Raw genomic sequence first — 17,453 nt, 5'->3', positions numbered from 1 at the left:
ATCAACACTTTTGCTGTATGTGTTTAATTCATAGATACATGGGGGGAGTTGAGGTCATGATAAAGACATTTTTGTCTTGTGTTTCAAAAAACATTTTCTGGAGTAGAATAGTAGCATAATAAATATCACTATGAGACCAATCATTTTCGAAGTAAACGACCCTGCTTGTGACTCTTTTGGGTGCTATATGCTAGTTGGAACTGCCCACCTCAATGAATTATGCTAAGCTATGTTAAAGGTTGTATCAGTGATTTCAGGCCCAAAAAAGGCCCAAACATAAATGATCACATTCATCTAATCTATCCTAACGATCCGCAGGCCGCCAAAAAACGCGTCTCTGTAGGCAGCCTAGGCTCCGAGATCTGTACACAAAAACAATTGCTATCAACAAGGGTTGGCAACCCACTCAAAGGCAAAACAAAGTGTTTCAACCAATAACCGACGAGATGCGCGTTTAGGAGAGTTTTAATTGCACAGGAGGGAGGGGGAGGGAGTAGCGAGCTAGCTCTCTGTTTTGTTTGAACATCAACAGAAGTGTCCCCCCCGCTACCACTGATACAACCTTAAAGATTGAGTGCTTCAGACTGAGTAACTGCACGCACAGAGACGAGAATGGTATGTATCATCTTATCTAACTCTGGAGATAGTGAGTAAGCTAATTTCCCAAAATGTTGGCGTGTTCCTTTAAATAGAGAATTGTTTTGGTTCATGACTGCAACTTGCAGAAATTCAGTAGAATGGCCTATACTGAATGTAGTATGGGCAATGGCTTTAATTGTTTTCTGACTCAAAGTTTGTATCTCTCTCTCTTTCTCTATCTCTCTCTCTCTCTCTCTCTCTCTCTCTCTCTCTCTCTTTCTCTCTCTGTCATTCTGTGTGTGTGTGTGTGTGTGTGTGTGCATGTAAGATAGATAGCGTGACAGAAAGAAAGAGAGAGAAAGTGTGTGTGTGTGTGTATGACAAGAGAAGACACATAACCACTACTGAAAATTGCCACACAATGCCCTAGTGTTGAAGCCTGCATATCAAAAGTGTTATGCTAAAGATGCTGAAGTTTAGAGTTACTCAACTTGATTGATTCAATTCAGCCTGGACTTGACTCCTTAAAGGAGATTAAATCATGTCATTGAACTCAGCAGTCATTTTTGTAACGTACACCAAGATAAAAGGCTCAAGTTTTCATAGCCAACAAAAAGGGAGAAAATTAGATTTCTCTTGTGTCCATGTTTTTCTTCTAATTCTAGACTGGCTTTGTGAGATTGATCGACTGCCGCTGAATTATACATTTTTGCTTTTGTTTCTCTCAGTCTGCCAGGAACACTCCCAGGAGAAAACAATGTCAGGCAGCAGAGTCACCATCCCCGGGTGAGAGAAATCTATGAAGGTCCGACATCTTTCCTGATTGGATTCAACAGTAGTATACCCTTAATGACATAAACTCAGGCAACTGTATAATTATGCACGGTGTGAAGCCACAGTGATTCCACATTGTGAGGAAATAATTTAATTTTCAATTAAAGCAACCATACAGGTTGGATATATTTATTCAAATGCAGGTAAATGCTGTGGAATCATATTTGCTACAGTTCCAAATCAGACCACAGAGGCCCCAGCACCAGTGGAATTCTACTGTTCTATTGTCAGACCCAGATATACAATCACAAAATGGATACATCATATTTATTTTGAACTAAATGCTGATCAAGGCTTCTTAGTAAGTAAATCAATTAGACATTATTTATTGGCTGTAAAGAATAGCTGTGTGTGTGTGTGTGTGAGTGTGTGGGTGTGTGTGTGTGTGTGCTTGATTGCCACTGGTTTGAATTGTAGTTCTGAATGTGCGTGTCAGGTATGGCAGCTGCCTCTGTGCTCACCTCTTATGAATGAGCCCCACTGTTCCTCTCAGACAAAGAGCCGAGAGATGACCACGCTGGACGCCTCACCTGAGTGCTCCTCGTTTCTATTCCTGCACACAAAATGAAGAAATTACATGTTTGATGGCATCACTGAGTCCATTATAGACAGACCTGGCTCCAGCCAAGAGAGCCTTGCTCTTGACCAAATCCAGGGTATCTCCTCCCTCTTCATCTCTGTGTCTGTCTTTCTTTTCTGTTGCCATGGAAGGCCTCTTATATTTTTCTTAAGCTAAATTCTCCACTTCTCTCATTGTGCACAAGTCATATTTCATGTGACAATAATTCTCTGAAAAGCTATCAATGAAACGAGGCTAGATTTTCACAGTGCTGACTATCTTGCAATAAAAACAGAGCAGGTGTGCCTGCGGATTCAGTTACAGGTTTCCTGTGGTCTGTGCCGCCTACCACCTGCTAGAGCTCACCTTTAGCTAAAATGTAATCATGGTTCTGCCGCAGTATTTCAATTTTAAATGTTTCATCAGATTTCAGCACCTCTTTAGATGGCCTAGGTCTACCAATGTGTCAAATCTCAATGGCTGAGCAGTTCTGATGTCTGGCAGTGATTGCAGCTGGAGCAGAATTTTTTTTTTATGACAGGATACTTTTCCACCCACCATCTGTATCGATAATTTCCATCAAGCTTGTGACATTATGAATGGGCATGATCATCATAAAAGGATGCTCATATTTCACCTGCAAACGTTTCATGGCTTTGAGGTGTGTCACCAGATCTCTTCCTGAAAATAGAGGCTGAAAGAAAAGGCCGGATTAAGCTTCTGTTTGGAAAAGTGTAGGAAAACAATGGCTCTTGGTTTCAGCACTGGCTGTCCAAAACCAAAAATGAATTACTTGGTGTAGGATTTGCAATATATTTGCAATTTGGTCTAACATCCAGTAGGGCCCTTGCTGAAGGTCTAATGAGCTAGAGAGCTGACATATACTGTATCCAGGTATCTGGATTTGAATATGTAATATCTGAATTTCTTGTGTGTGGTCCTGTGTTCACTAAACCTGTGTAGGCTATTTCTAAGTATATATTTTGTATTTTTTTTAACAGTATTTTTCAGGTTTAGATATTGATCTACTATGATTATAGATGTAGACAAAAAAAATCCATAAAAGCAAATCTCATACTTCGAAAATGCAAATTTTGCCTGAACTAGGTCAAAGGTGAAACATCCAGGTTTCCCAAGCAAAAGTTTCACAAAAGGCCAAACCCTGCCTCATATCAATACAAAATGAAGAAGAGTTGTTGTTTGGAGAGATGGATGGTGGAGCCCTCTGAAATTAGTTATGTACAGCGGTTTTAAACTCTGTGCTGCATACTGGCCTGGCTATTTGTGCCTTAGCTAATTTACAAATGTTAGACTACAGAGACTTAAAGGGAAACTTGAGGATTTCTAACCTGGGCCCTAATTTTTTACATCTTTTTGGGTCCAAATTATTATATTTTGCTGATGTATAGGTTGACTTAACCCCCGTCGTACAGGTTAAGCCGCACATTAATAGCCTCATTCTGCCGCAGAAATGAACATGTTCTACTGTATACTGCCTCCTCACCAATTTCATTCAATTTCTATCTCTCTCTCTCTCTCTCTTTCTCTCTCTCTAGCTCTTCCTCTACCTCTCTCTCTGTGGATGCCTCCAGGCCATAGACATAGAGGCAAGTGTAATCCTACTAATATTCCACCGTCCCCTTTGGAAACCATTGCCACTGTCACCTCACCCACTAACCCTGCCATTGAGCTGAGTGTGGTTCCCATACAGAGGTGCTGAGAGACAGAGGTCATGTTAAACTGGTTTGTTTATACAAGTGGAACCCCCAACACAGTCTGTTTCATTCTGGTTTTAATTGAGGCAGGAAGGTGAAATGGATTTTTTCCCCCCTCGGACTCTTGTACTCCGTTTTTCCTAATTCCAAGGCTCAGGATTACATCACTTGTCAGGCCATGCTGGCACACAAGGTTTTAAAAGCCTGAAGTCATTCAGCAATAAATGTGAGTGTTTGCATTGGAAGGTTTAATAAACATATTCTCACACTGACACACACACCCATGCACAAACACTCAAATATGAATGTACAAGCACTCCCTAAGAAAGGAGAGTTTAAACATTGGCCAAGACTGTTTTAGTGGGTAAACAGTGTTTCCTGAGTTTGCACAACCAATCACATACTAATTTGTATTTATTGGGTGGTAAAAAACGAAAAGAAGGAACTGACTGTTTTTGCAGCAAAGGGAAATCAGTCAGTCATAGAAAGAGGTCTTAAGGCTTTATATCAAGCAAAGCTAAGTTAAAGTTTTTTTGTTATACATGTGTTGATGAGAAGCATTACAAATTCAGTAGGTGTGTGTGTGTGTGTGCACATTCTAGTCTCCACCCTCACGTTACAGGTAGGGCTCTGCACTAGTGTTTTAAGCTTGGCTCTGGTGCTTAGCTCCGTCATTATTTTTTGGCAGTCTACAAGCCGTTCTCCTTTTACAAAGAGACTGAGGTTAATAAGCCTCTAGCCCATCGTCTCCCATATTTGATTTCCTCAGATGTCGGAGAGGCTGTAAAAGTAGCTGAAATTTACTGCTTGAGCCCCTTAGGTTTTGCTGGGTAGAATACCCCTCTCTACCTTCTTTCTTTCTTTCTTTCTTTCTTTCTTTCTTTCTTTCTTTCTTTCTTTCTTTTTCTCTGTCCAGCCAGAGTTATGGAGCTTCAGCACCCACTGTGCCTGTGGGGGGAATATGACAGCGTTTCAGTGTGAAGTCTTCGAGTCGACTCTGGACTTGAGCCAAGCCCAAGACACCCCTTCCTATCCTGCTATCCTGTCTCTGGGAATTGTACTCCTGGACACTTTGATCCAATCATTACACTTCAATCACACTTTAATCTATCATGACTGAAATCTTCACTACAACCAAAGCTCTGTGTGTCTAGACATTTGCCTTTTTTTGTTTTATTCATCAGTGTTCATGGGAGAAAACAATGAAAAGATGAAAGCTGAAATCATTATGTTTTGTTTAGTTGTGTTCTTTTCATGTGTAACATACTGTAACAGCGATTGTGGTAAAACTGTGCAATCTCTAAACGTCCTACTGGTGTTTTGACAATAGAGAGTAACTTAATTTATGATCTCCTACATTGCATTATCCACCACATTCCACTTTTAATTAACCTGAATCCCTCAAGGAATAAACAGCCCTTGCATAATAGACAGTTGAACGCTTCCCACATTGTGCAGCCCACAGTGAAGGCCACACATATAATTGTTTGTTTACTCTCTGCCACCACTGTACTGTACATGAAAAACTCGTGCTTTGTCCCAGTTTCCCACTCACAGGCTAGAGTACTCGTACTGTATGCAGTCCCCCAGGGTGCAGAATTAATTAGCCGCAGTTTAGAGGGGAGTGAATGTGGGCTGTTGTTCTCGCTGCCTGAGTCATGTGTTTGGCGATAAGGCTACCCTTAAATGCACTCGAAGATGACACTCATCTAAATGGTCTGGCCGCACTGAAGACACAGAGCAAGAATCTTAAGATCTACAGTTCAGCTGGGGACTTCTCATGCGCCAGCTGCTTCTTCAGAGGGGTATGAGTGTGAATTTATCAGTGCGCCATCTTGTCTTGGTCAATTTGGGTGACATTCCCCATCCGGTATTTGGGATTGGTCATATTTCAAGTTTTGCTTTGTCATTACCTTTATGCAGAAACACAGGCGGTTGGACTCACAGGTGCATAGTTTTTAAATCCATAAGGCTCTGTTGCCTTATGTGGCCAAAACACGCACTTTAGCAGTTCCATCTACATCAAGAGTACAAATTCAGTCATTAGGCCCATCATGTTCAGATTAAGATCACGTATCACTGCTGCTATAAAGTGCCTTGAACCTTGGCAAGAGAATTTTTCCCTGGCCTGAAACCGTACTGTTACCTCTTTTGGCCTACCCCCTATGTGTGGGCAGCTCGTGTTAGAGGACCAGGATACAGCATTCTGTGTATAAAGTCGCTGGCTTTATTCTCTCTGTTCTCTGTGGAGGCAGTGAGTGGCCAGCATGCAGTATGTTAACGATGCGTGAAACAACCCCTTCATGGGTTTGGAGTGGGAGCCTTTGCAGTTGGGAACGTGGCCCCTCGCCTCCCCAGAGACCGAGAGCAGACTTCTGACAGGGCTTCGGACAGCAACGTGACATATGCCCAGACTTTTCTCTATCATAGACCTGCGACACCCCCACCCCACCCCTGTTAAAAAAAAAAGCCCTTTATCCCTCGCGGTGCATCCTGACAGGATGTGATGGTTCTTTTTCCATGCTGCATGGGCAATGGGCAAACAACCAACGGGCCCTTTTTTTACGAGTCACTGTGGGCTCCAGGTCACCCAGGGAGCTGTTACTCCGGCGAGTGACTTTTCTTTCCGCTCGTTTGGAGGAGTAATCACACAGAGAAGAGTGTATGCACCGACCCCCACCTGTTTACCTTAGCAACAAGCCCAGCTGTTGTGCTACTTTTCTCTCACTTCTCCTGGCAGTCTGGAAAAGTGTTAAAGGCCATGTTTTCTTTTTTCTTTCCAGCATCGACTTTTTCATTTAGGATATGAATACAAATCTGTTTTCACATGTATGTATTATGTATTTGCAATGTAATGATCATACATAAATTCAGATTCACTCCAAGGATTGACTACTATATTGACTGCATAAATGAGCACAGTGTTGTTATGTATGCGATCATTTTATCTATTTGATAATTTATTGCAGTAATATATATTTTACAATCATTTTGAGAACTAGATTCTTTTGATGCCTTATATTAATGTCTAAGAAACATTTATCACAATCAGTTTGTTTTCTTAATGCAAAACCATAATACATGTGCAGAGTTACTTTATGTAAACTCCTAGACATGCATGATTTGTAAGAATAAAAGCAGTGTGTACATGGCAAATGAAGCTGATGGGTGGTGAATGAGATGGAGGCAGGTGAGGCATAATTTATTTAGTTGACTCTGCACTGAGCCCCACACAAAGCCAACTTGCATGGCATGTACTCGATTTGGATCAATGGTGAACTTGCATATCTGCATTTTAAGCAGTGTTCACAGTCAACAGAGGTAACCTTGGGAACTTCAGGTTTATTCTGTATACTACGACATCTAGCTTTGGTTCCTCTCTCTGTGCACCAGTGGCAGAAAAGAATGGAGGGAGATTGCTTCCTAAGCAAAGAAATAAGAGGGAGGATTTTAGAGTGACAGCTTCCTCTGCTAAAAAAAACTACATTTACATGAAATATGTTGTTTTGATTTGAATTCTTTTTATTTTGACAGGTAGGTTCAGCAATACAGCACTACTGCTTGAAGATTGTGTTTTTTGCTTGTATTCTAATGATATTAGTTCTAGTTTCTTTGCAAGTAATCTGTCTTTGTTGTACAGCTACAAGACCACATATGGAAGGTGTTTTCAGCCACATAAAATACAAATGTTAATACATTTATTTATTCTAAAGCAGTGTTTTGGGATATATTTGCCTTTAATTTTCTTTATTTCCTTTGCTTGTACATTTTTATAATTGACTGATGTGATCAAATCACAATAATGATATTGTCTCTGAAATGGCATTGGTTCTCATGGTCTGCTGCTGAATTGTTTAATTATTTTTGGCAATAATTGTTGACAAAATGGTAAATGTCTGGAAAGTACCTCTGTGCTTAATACATATGATGAACACACCACTTTGAGACATTAATGTTTTAATAGTTATCAAGGACAGCAGCTCCACTGGATATATATTTTAGGATTATTGTCAAACATCCATATATGCTGGTTTAGAAAATGTGTAAACTAGACTGTAGTTCACAATATAACGTTTATAACAACTAAACTAGCCTGTTGAGAAAGATGCTAAGTGGCAAAGGAAAAGTTCTTCAAACAAATGTGTTAAACAAGTTTTTAAGGATGAAGCACTATGCCATATACACTCAGCGTGTTGAAAGACGCTCTGTCCTTTGCAATCTGGAGACCCTGGCTGGAACAGACATTCAGCATTGCCCCAGTGGCACCATGTTTATTTAATAAACACTCTTATTTCCAGGTGTCAGTTTGAAATATATCCCCCCCCCCCCACCCCTTCCTTCCCCACATCACATCACTCCTGGGCCCTGCTACGGCTAGACACGAGAGATGTAAACCTGCAGATACGCACAATCTCTCCAAGTCTAATCTGGCGTCCCATGAGGCACAGAGAAACAAATGCAGGGAAATGACTGTTAATAAAGAGCTCTGTACAGCTTAAGCACAATCCCCTGTGTCAGTAACAACGTCTTGCCTCTGTCTCTCTTTGATATCATCCGTGTCGAGCATGAATTATTGAGGATGCTACTTAAGCATCCAAAGATTTACATTATGCTCAGTGTATAATGCCGCTGCTGTCTTTCGTCTCTCTCCCCTTTCTTCTTCGTTCTCTTTCTTCTTTAGTTCATTGCTTATGTGTAGTTTGTGTTGTTTTTTTTAAAGTTTTTTTTTTTAACACCACCACAGTTGTTTTGTCTGCAACTGAGGGAGATTTAGACTGAGTGGCAGGAATGCAACTGCACAAGCACTAACTCCGAAGCCCTGGATCGCGAGTAAATAGCCGTCTGACAGGCCCAGAGGAGTGTGATGACAGAGGCATCCCTGCTCTGTCAGAGGGGGTCCAGACAGCTGTGTCCCCAGGGCCTTACCACCTTCCTCTCCATCGCCACACAAAGCCTCAACAAATATACGCATGCGAGAGACTATACACTCATTGTGAATTTTAGTGTGTCAGGTCATAGACTGGAGACTAGACTAGACACCCTGCGCCGTGTTTTCTCCCCCCTTTAAAGTGTGGCGAGTCCCTGGCCAAACCTGAACCCCCCAGCACTGCTGGATTGGTGGTGCTCGTGAGAATGGAGCCGTCAGCCACTTGTTAAGTTGGGACTGGATCCTGTCAAGGTGGGGAAGGGAAGGAGCGGGGAGGGGGGGGGAAGGGAAGGAGCGGGGGGGGGTGGGGGGGGGGGGTTGTGGGCTAGAGGGGGGTTGATAGCCCCCCCGAGGGTCTGGAGGTCTCTGGGTCTCCCGCCACAGTGTGATTCATGACTGCCTGGCCGACGTTGGGGGAGCCTGGGGGGGAGGAGGGGCACTTCAAGTCTGCCTTAATCCAAACACTGAGAAAATGGAACAGGGGAAACTGTGCAGAAAGAAAAATATGGAAGAAGGCAGGGGGGAGAGAGAGAGAGGGGGGGGGGAGTTTGCCTGGGTAGAGGGCAGTTTAGGGTAGCCTGACAGATGAACTCAACAATGGTAGATATACTGTTTGCCACAAAGTAACAAGGCTCTCCCTCCCTCTCTCTTTCTCCCTCTCTCTAATATGATGACATAGTCTCTCTTGTCCGGGTCTGGAATTCATGAGTTAGGCCTCTCCTCTGTCCCTCGCCTGTGATGCATCCAACACTCCACCCCCTTTCTTCATTCTCTTCTCTCTCCCCTGTTGATTGACATGAACCCGTTTGAATCCTTTTCTACTTTCCCAAAAACTTCCGGTACATTTTGCCCCAAACTAATCCTCGGAATGATTCAGATTTAAGAAGGGAGGGCTAATGAATTCCAGTATCTCAGTCTCCTGTGAATTCAGAATTCCATTTGAATATTATAAACATTAGCCCTGGGTCAATTTGGACTCTGTTGTTAAACATCCTCTTAATTGCCACAGTCCTGAATTTTAAAACACTAACACACAAAATTAAAAACTGCCCAGCCATATGATTAATAAATCATGAATGCCCAAAGACACTTATTTCATTCCCTCAACAGAAAATGCATAGAAGTTTCACTCATGGTATGAGTTCAAGACCCCAACCCCATCTTCCCCTACCTGCCTGCTACTTGTTTTTCGTGCCACTTCATTTTTGATACAGGGGTATCTGTATCCAAGGAGTTCTGCAAATAATAATAAAGACCCTGCGTGTTTGGAGAGATCCTTTCTAATGGATGCAGTCTGTTGAGCTTCTGTTGCCAGGAACTAGAGGATCCCCTTTTCTTAATAGTCTGAATTTAGTGCAAATAATTATTTTTTTTTCCCCTCACACTTACATTAACACTCCAATGCTACAACTTCTTACACAAGAGTCTTTGTATTGCAGCATAGATATTTTTTTTTCATAGGATCCTGATGTAAAATAGAGACATGTATAGTCTGAATGGTCCCTCAGGGACAGTTTTGCCTCTAAAGGAAAGAGAAATGTTGGCCCTGATCCTAACCCTTTCTTTTTCTTCTTCTTCTTCTAACCCTTCATTTCTGTCTGTCTCTTGCCTAATGATAGATGTCCTCTCTACGTTTGATCGTCCTTGAATATGTGGATGAATTATTTGTTTTGTTTTGTTTTAAAACCCAAACCTAACTTTCTAAAATGGCTCTACTTTTGATCTCTTTGGTGAGGCCTTTTATTTTTCCTTGCATTATTTTCAAATTAGACTCCGACATCACGCAGATGCACTCTTAAGTACCTGATCCATCTGGACAATATCTAATGCAAACAGAATGTCTGTTCATTGTGCTATTGATCTATGTCTCTGTCCTTTGATCTGCACTGTTACATCCAGTACCATATCACACTGTGCAAATGAGCCCTCTAAGGTGTACTGCTGAATACTGTCACAGGAAATATGAGTGGGGATGTTAATGAGTGACCCATAACACAATCCTGAGAGAGAAAAGTCATTTATCATAATTATACTAAATGCCACAATTAATATGGTTAATGGCAATGCTGTTTTTTAATACATTGATTTGTATTAACAGGAATTTGGGACAGGTCATTGTGATGATATTATATGCCAGCATGTGAATGCAATGATGCTTCTCCATCAGGTAAGCATAATGTGTCTCAGGTATTGTATAAATAAAAAGGAAAAGCAGTAATGTATTAAGGTTATCTTAAGCTAACCCCAAACAATATGGTGTTGAAGTGCTTAAATGCCCAATACAAATTTTAAACCAAAATAATGTCATTAGTGGTGTAGTGTGACAAATATGCCTGTAGACTTTTTGTTTGTGTTGTGTATTGTGTTTATGTTTGTGTTGTGATGACTTTCCGGTGGCAGTGCACCTCCAGTCACACATCCCTGTTTTCATTCCTTTCTTTTTACATCTGCGCATTGGTGGAATAAATTTGTAATAATTGCAGCAAAAGTGCCTGCGATATTCAGCAGCGGTTTCAGGGGAGGGGGGGATCATCTGCCACACTTTTCTTCAACACTGTATCCCTTGTCATTGAGCTGTAGAAGTCTTGCCCGTTAAAAACTGAAGTAATTAAATCTCCCTGCACTCATTAAAAATACAGCTGTCTGCTGTGGGGACCCACTGCCTCTAAAGCGAATGTAAATTTCCATTTCATGGTGAGAGAGAGAGAGAGAGAGAGGGAGAGAGAGAGAACGAAAAAGAAAAAGAGGAAATGGGAGAGAGACTTGCACACACACACACACACACACACACGCAGACACACTCACGCTCACATACACGCACACCCACACATTCAATCTCACACTGGCAGCAGTATGTAAAAATTACTGTTCCCCTAAAATAATTGCCCTTTTGTTTCCAGCGGAACTACGTATGGAGATGGAGGCAGCGTTATATAATTCATGTACTATGTGCAGTCAGAGGTCTCCCAGTTAGTGGGAAGAACTGGAAATATGTGCTCACATAGTAAATGAAAGTGCAGTGTTGGAGAGTTCTAAAGGGGGAAAAGCTTTACTTTTTAATTCACTTCACTTTTCTCCATTATTTAAAGGGTCTACGGCAGGCTTCTGAGTGAGCGGGGGACAGCGGAACCAGCGCAAGGTTAATCATGAGAGTAATGAACTTCCTTTCTCCATTCTCCTTTTGCCTAAGAGAGAATGAATCTGCTGAATCACACCAATCATTGAATGAGTGAAACTTCTCTGATGAATTAATTAGTGGCAGTACCGCTGTTAAAGACTTGTGAAAGACAAACTTAATGAGGACACACACACACACACACACACACGGCACACATATACACCCACACACACTCACACACAAAACATGCTTCTGTCATGAAAAGCCTTGTACATAATCACCACTGAATTTTGTTTAGGGTCAGTGAACCAAGGCATCTACGTTTATGAACACATAATTGGATCAATCAAATTTGTGACACTAGATGACATTATTGCCATGCCACAAATAACAAATATGGGTGTATTTAGTTGTATTTCATTAATTAGCCAGAGGGTTTGAATTCATTATGAAAATTGCAGGCCTACTAGAGAGCATCGTACATCATGAATTTGCATTACAATACCACCCTCTGAATAAGAAAGAATAAAAGATAATCAGGCTAAAAGTGTTGGTTAAATCCATGCATTTGTAATCAGTGGATCAAAATGCTCTTTGCAACCTACAGAGTCAATTTTCCCTTTCCTCGCGCTGCAAACAGATTTTTGATTGATGTGAACAATGATCACAGCCCTCTTACAATCTAAGCACTTCATTCGTATGATGTTATTGATGCTGACAGAAGGCTGAGCATCAGAGGAGGACAAATAGTGAAGTTAGCATGACTGTCGGACAGGATCAAATGCTGCACTCCCTTGAGGAGAAACTTCAATGACAGCACTGGCCCAGCCTCTGAAATCCACCCACTCGCAGCCTATGAATCAGGGCTCCCGAACCCCTCCGCCACATGTCTTGCGCTGCTCCTGCTGTCTTTAGTCTTCTCAGCGGCGCTTGGCAGGACTGGCCTGTTTCTGCTGCTGCTCCAGAGCGTTCGGTGGTGAGTTGTTCTGGAGGTGGTAAAGTTTCATAGCTAGTATATGGGGATGAGGGAGAGATCAGAGTTATGAGTGATTAGGTAAGCCAAAAGGGGAACAAAGGAGTAGGAAATCACCTGCAGGAAGCATGGCACTTGAAGGCTGTGTAAAAGGTTTAATAGAGATGGTCTCAGGGCTTTAGACAAGCCACATTAAATTGAAATAGACCCATTTCACTGAGTCAGAGAACTTGTATGGAAGCCAGAGGCTCCCTTAAAGTCTTCATTCTTACATTAAAAGCATGGAACACCTGAACCATACCTATTCCCCATAGTCCTACACTGCTATATCACTAAATTGGTATATTTAGGCAACATGTAGTGAAAAAATTGTCAGAAATGCATATAAGGTAAAAATGAGGTCACAAATCTCCCATTTGAGTTTGTGGCAACAAAATGTTGGCCTGCACATGACTGAATTGAATATCAGTGGGGACAAGGTGCTATAAACCAAGGAAAATCTCGCTTCAGGAAAGGAACTTTCTTTTAGGAGGTATCATTCAGTGTTGCCAGGAGTGGGCCTGAAAACATGCTGTATGTGTCAGTCAGCCAGGCAGCCCCTCTAGAGTCTATCTATAATTCAGCCCTGCCAGAGCTCGCACAATTGATATGGAAGAGGGTGGTGGTGTTTTTTCTTTCCTTGCCCCTTCCTCCTCTTCCTTTCCTTCTCCTTTCACTCAATCCTGTTGCATTTACTCTTTAATTTCATGGCACAGGCCTCCTCCCGACATCTTGACCGCCCACCCACTCCCCTGTTAAGACACCCCAGCAGGAAAGGTCAAGTCACCCGCACTCAGAAATTCAATTACCTCACTGAGTGGCTGTGCAGCTCTCTCTTGGAGGCTGACATTGCAGCTGTCCACAATTTGTCCAGATCCATCTCTCTTTCCACTAATATCTCTGGATATGCACTGAAAAAAAGTAAAAAGAGAAATGTCATGCCTATCGGTGAATTTTCTGCTCTATAAAGATGTCATCAGCGGTTTTCCATAAATCACCCAGCTGGCGTTTCTCATATTCATAGTTTTGTATCCTACTGAGCCAGTGAGCTTAATTACCACTGGGGCATGTAGGGAGAAAGAAAGGGGAGGGGGAGACAGAAAGAGAGAACAATATTGCTATTCTGGTTTGGTATTCACTTGGCATTAATCTAGCCATGAGGTCATAAAATGACCATCCAAAGATGTCAATACAAAGTTAAAAAAAAAAACTTGGAAGGACCACAGCGTTCTTGTTTAACTACTATTCTCTCTGACTAGAATGACCTAATTGCAATTTTCCATTTCCCATTAGAAGATATGTGTAAATATAAATCATTGGCGCTTCCAAAACAAACTGGGGTGACTCAGCGCGGCGGCCCAGCAGGAGGCCTGGAGACCTGGTGAGAGCATAAATACAGCGCTGCTGGTGTGGAGCCATTGGCCCAGTGCTGGGCTGTCTGTGGTGTATCAGCCCGGCCGGTGGGAGGGGTACAGGAGCCCAGAGACACTTGGCGAGCCAGCCTGAAAAAGATGGCCACACAGCACGCGGCTCTGTGTGTGTGTGTGTGTGTGTGTGTGTGTGTGTGTGTGTGTGTGTGTGTGTGTGTGTGTGTGTGTGTGTGTGTGTGCGCGCGCGCGCGTCCTCCAAGCGCTGCACACGCAGGAATGAGCAGAGCGTGGAGAGACAGGGAGAGAGCACTCTGTCTTCCGACGACAGCAGGCAGATGAGGAAGGGAGGCATGCACTCTCTCTCTCTCTCTCTCTCTCTCCCTCTATTTCTCTCTCTCTCAAGCCTCACTGGGCGCTACAGCTGTGAGCTAGTGAAAGAAAAACACACACACACACACACACACATGCTCCTCTACCTACCACAGCTGGTTATTTAAAGAGGCAGAAAAAACAATATTTTAATGTCAGTGTGCGGAGAAAGAGGAGGAGACCACAGGGCTCTGAAAACCCTCCACTCCAACACAAACAGGACGCACCGATTGTCCATCAGGCCGCAGCTTCACTGTGTCATGAGGACAGACTGGACTAGACACTTGAGTGTGTGTGTGTGTGTGTGTGTGTGTGTGTGTGTGTGTGTGTGTGTGTGTGTGTGTGTGTGTGTGTGTGTGTGTGTGTGTGTGTGTGTGTGCGTGAGTTCACGTGTGTGTGGCTGCATATGTGTTTGGGTGAGTGGGTGGGAGGTTGACACCCCTCTTTCCAGACAAAAAAAAAGTATAATCCTTTCATGTCACACTCTCAATGCTGTCGGGCAGGTACACACAGGCCTGTTCATTATGCATTTCATCACGTCTAGGCCTTTAGATGTGGGTTTCCACTGCTTTTCAACCCCACCCACTTCTCTTTTTCTTTTTGTCCTCATGCAATTACCTTATGCTGTCCCCGCAAAAAAAAAAAAAAAAAACACAAATCAATCCACTGCAAACTGCAGACAGAGCAGAGCTTTACAAATAAAGACAAAGAGGCTGAACCCGAAAAGAGGGGGCGAACACGTTTGTTATGTCTCCAGAATTTTGTTTTGGTGAATCCCCCCGTTTGGAGTCGCCACAAGCAATTGCCCTTCAGTTATCATGGATGGGGGCAACTCTGGAAGAGTGATGTTGGGTGCTAGGAGACGGCGAGACAGCAGGCTGTGCAAGCGTCACTGTATAATGATGGCATTCTTTGATTACCCAGGTGAGACAGGAGACCCCCTGCCAGAACAAGTAGCCAGCAGAGGTCCCACAATGAAAGAGGAAGTGCCGTCACTTCAAGGACTTCCACTATCCACCATCAGAAAAACAGAAGGGTGGATGAAAAAGGAAAGGAAGGGAGAGAAGAGGATCAGCACTTTATCTTTTCGCAGCACTTCCGCTCGCAGCGCCACGAGCAGGTGCCAGGTGCTATGAAAGGCACGCTGGGGAAGACGTGCCGCTTTGAGGCGGCCCCTAATGACCTCCGCAGCTTCATGCGGAGCCCGCTCGAAGTCTTCATTATGATCATCTGCTCAGGAAAACAGGTCATGAAAAAGAGAATGGGCTTTGATGGTCCAACTGTCTGCTGTCGTCAGTCATTACAAAGTTTGTTTTGGAAACTACTAGGGGTGAAAAAAAAACGTGGGGGAAAAAAAAGAAGTAGAAATTACCATAATTCTGAGGCATGGGGTTCTATCTGATATGTGACAGACAGTCTTTAGTCGTTTGGCTGCGAAGTGCATTAGCATCGGCTCGGAACCATTTGTTCCGCCACAGGAGATTAACAGCGCATTACATCATGGGGCAGGACAGGGTGTTGAGATGCATGTTCTATTGTGACAGAGATCCCTGTCCAAGTCTGTGCTGAAAAATTAATTCACCTGCTAACCTCTCTCTTCACTTTCGTCCACTTCTTTTTTCTCCTCTCCTCTCCTTTTTTCACCATTTGAACTAGGCTTTTCAACATGTGGACAGATGATTTATGTTCTTTTTACTTGAGTGGTCTGTGCCTTGCTCTTTTTTCTCTCTCTCTTTTTTTTTCTTTTCGATGAGTGCAGCTTAAAAAAACACCACCAGCACACAGACAGGAGAAGGCGAGTGGCTGTGCTTTGGCAGGGTATGTCATCCAAAAACACAATTATCCAAACAAAACTCCTGCATTCCCCGCCTGCCGTGGCTTCACTCTGCTTTCTGCATCATCCTGCTCCTTCCTTACAATAACACGGCAAGCCTGTGTGTTATTTTCAGATTTCCCAGATTTCCTAGCAGGAACACTGGACACTTAGCGGTTTTAGCATGACCTCTCTCACTGGCAGTGTTTGTTCACAGAGATTATATCTCTATTAGCCCCGTGGTTTGATTTTTTTTAATGAAGGAATAGATGGATTGGAGGCCCTTTCCTGTCTGCACTTGAAGAAAAAAAACGCCTTCGTTTCTAATGGAAAATACCTGCTTGCGAAAATGCTTTGACGCAGGTTTTAGCATTTTGTGCCACATATGAAGCTAATCTGTCGACAGTTGTATTGATTGTTGTCAGTTAAAAGTGCAAATTCTCACATCCATTAGGCCATTCTTTTGAGATCAGTAAAGGGTAAGAATCCTGACCATTACTGGTCACTGACTGGACCCCAAAAAAACCTGAAGGTAGATGTGCCCACTCATGTTCTTTCCGAAGCGCTGTTATCTTTTCAGCTTCCCGTGCATTGATTTGACATCAGGAAAATGCACCTTCCACCCGGGTGGAGAATAGGCCGTGAAACACGAGCTTCCTCCTTGTCCAGACATCATCGCCCAGGTGTGCCAACAAAGACTCTGGCAGATCCCCCACTGACCCCCTTCAGAGGTCGCCCAAAAGAGACAATCTAAATTCCGCTTCGACAAACCCCTTCCAGCACACAGCGAGCATAAACGCTTCACTGCAGGGGAAGAAAGAGTGCACTCTTGTAACAATTTGTCCTGATATGTTTTGGAATGTAGGACATCTGCCGCTGAAACAATGGAGCTGCTAGACTGTGGCTAGATGGGGCAGCTTTGCAACATGTAGTGAGTGTATGCCAAAGCGTATGCTTTATGACGGTTGGCTGAATTGGTATTTCACCTGTGTATTTTTTGTTACGTTTGAACCATTCAGCAAGGGCTGAAGAGGATGGAAGAGTATGGAAGTGATTTTTGTATTCATTTGAAAACATGTAGAATGCATGTGCCTCCATTTTGGTCTTGACTGATATACAGGCGGTATAGCTAAAAGCAATCCTTTTTGCCTTTGGTT

The 17,453-nt window shown here is 42.9% G+C and overlaps 1 long non-coding RNA gene across 1 annotated transcript; it reads left to right on the top strand.

Moving 5' to 3' along the window:
• The first annotated feature begins 541 nt into the window (after window positions 1-541).
• On the top strand, window positions 542-4,602 carry LOC143131663 (uncharacterized). Its single transcript, XR_012988163.1, has 3 exons — window positions 542-615; window positions 1,308-1,384; window positions 3,529-4,602. It is a non-coding gene; the product is annotated as an uncharacterized LOC143131663 (long non-coding RNA).
• The last annotated feature ends 12,851 nt before the right edge of the window (window positions 4,603-17,453 follow it).

Source organism: Alosa pseudoharengus, unplaced genomic scaffold (genome assembly GCF_046254945.1).
Source record: "Alosa pseudoharengus isolate Yale_2024_CS ecotype anadromous, Long Island Sound unplaced genomic scaffold, YU_APseudo_1.1 YU_APseudo_1.1_scf_18, whole genome shotgun sequence".
In the NCBI taxonomy this organism is placed as follows: Eukaryota; Metazoa; Chordata; class Actinopteri; order Clupeiformes; family Clupeidae; genus Alosa; species Alosa pseudoharengus.
The sequence above is the reverse complement of the archived record's forward strand: the minus strand, read 5'-3'. Positions and strand labels throughout refer to the sequence as shown.